Consider the following 512-nt stretch of genomic DNA (forward strand, 5'->3'; position numbering starts at 1 on the left):
CTGCGCTGTAATGTTCTATGTTCTATGTTCTATGTAAATATGTCTGTGTGTGTGTGCATGAGTGTGTGTGTGTGCGCGTGTGCGTGTACGTGTGTGTGTGTGCATGTGTGTGTGTACGTGTGTGTAAATATGTCTGTGTGTGTGGGAGAGAGAGAAAGTGTGTGTGTGTTTGTGTGTGTGTGTAAATATGTCTGTGTGTGTGGGAGAGAGAGCGAGTGTGTGCTTGTGTGTGTGTAAATATGTCTGTGTGTGTGTGTACGTGTGTGTAAATATGTCTGTGTGTGTGTGTAAATATGTCTGTCTGTGTGTGTGTGTGTAAATGTGTCTGTGTGTGGGTGTGTAAATATGTCTGTGTGTCTGTGTCTGTGGGTAAATATGTGTGTGTGTGTCTGTGTGTGTATGTCTGTATGTGTGTGTAAATATGTCTGTGTGTGTGTGGGAGAGAGAGCGAGTGTGTGTTTGTGTGTGTTTGTGTGTGTGTATGTGTGTAAATATGTCTGTGTGTGTGGGTG

The 512-nt window shown here is 43.8% G+C and overlaps 1 protein-coding gene across 4 annotated transcripts in view; it reads left to right on the forward strand.

Moving 5' to 3' along the window:
- The window catches only part of slc44a5b (solute carrier family 44 member 5b), a 389,888-nt gene that overhangs the window by 1,061 nt on the left and 388,315 nt on the right, over positions 1-512 (forward strand). The gene's annotated exons all lie outside the window — the stretch shown is intronic.

The sequence above is a fragment of the Rhincodon typus genome, chromosome 10 (genome assembly GCF_021869965.1).
Source record: "Rhincodon typus isolate 14 chromosome 10, sRhiTyp1.1, whole genome shotgun sequence".
Taxonomy (NCBI): Eukaryota; Metazoa; Chordata; class Chondrichthyes; order Orectolobiformes; family Rhincodontidae; genus Rhincodon; species Rhincodon typus.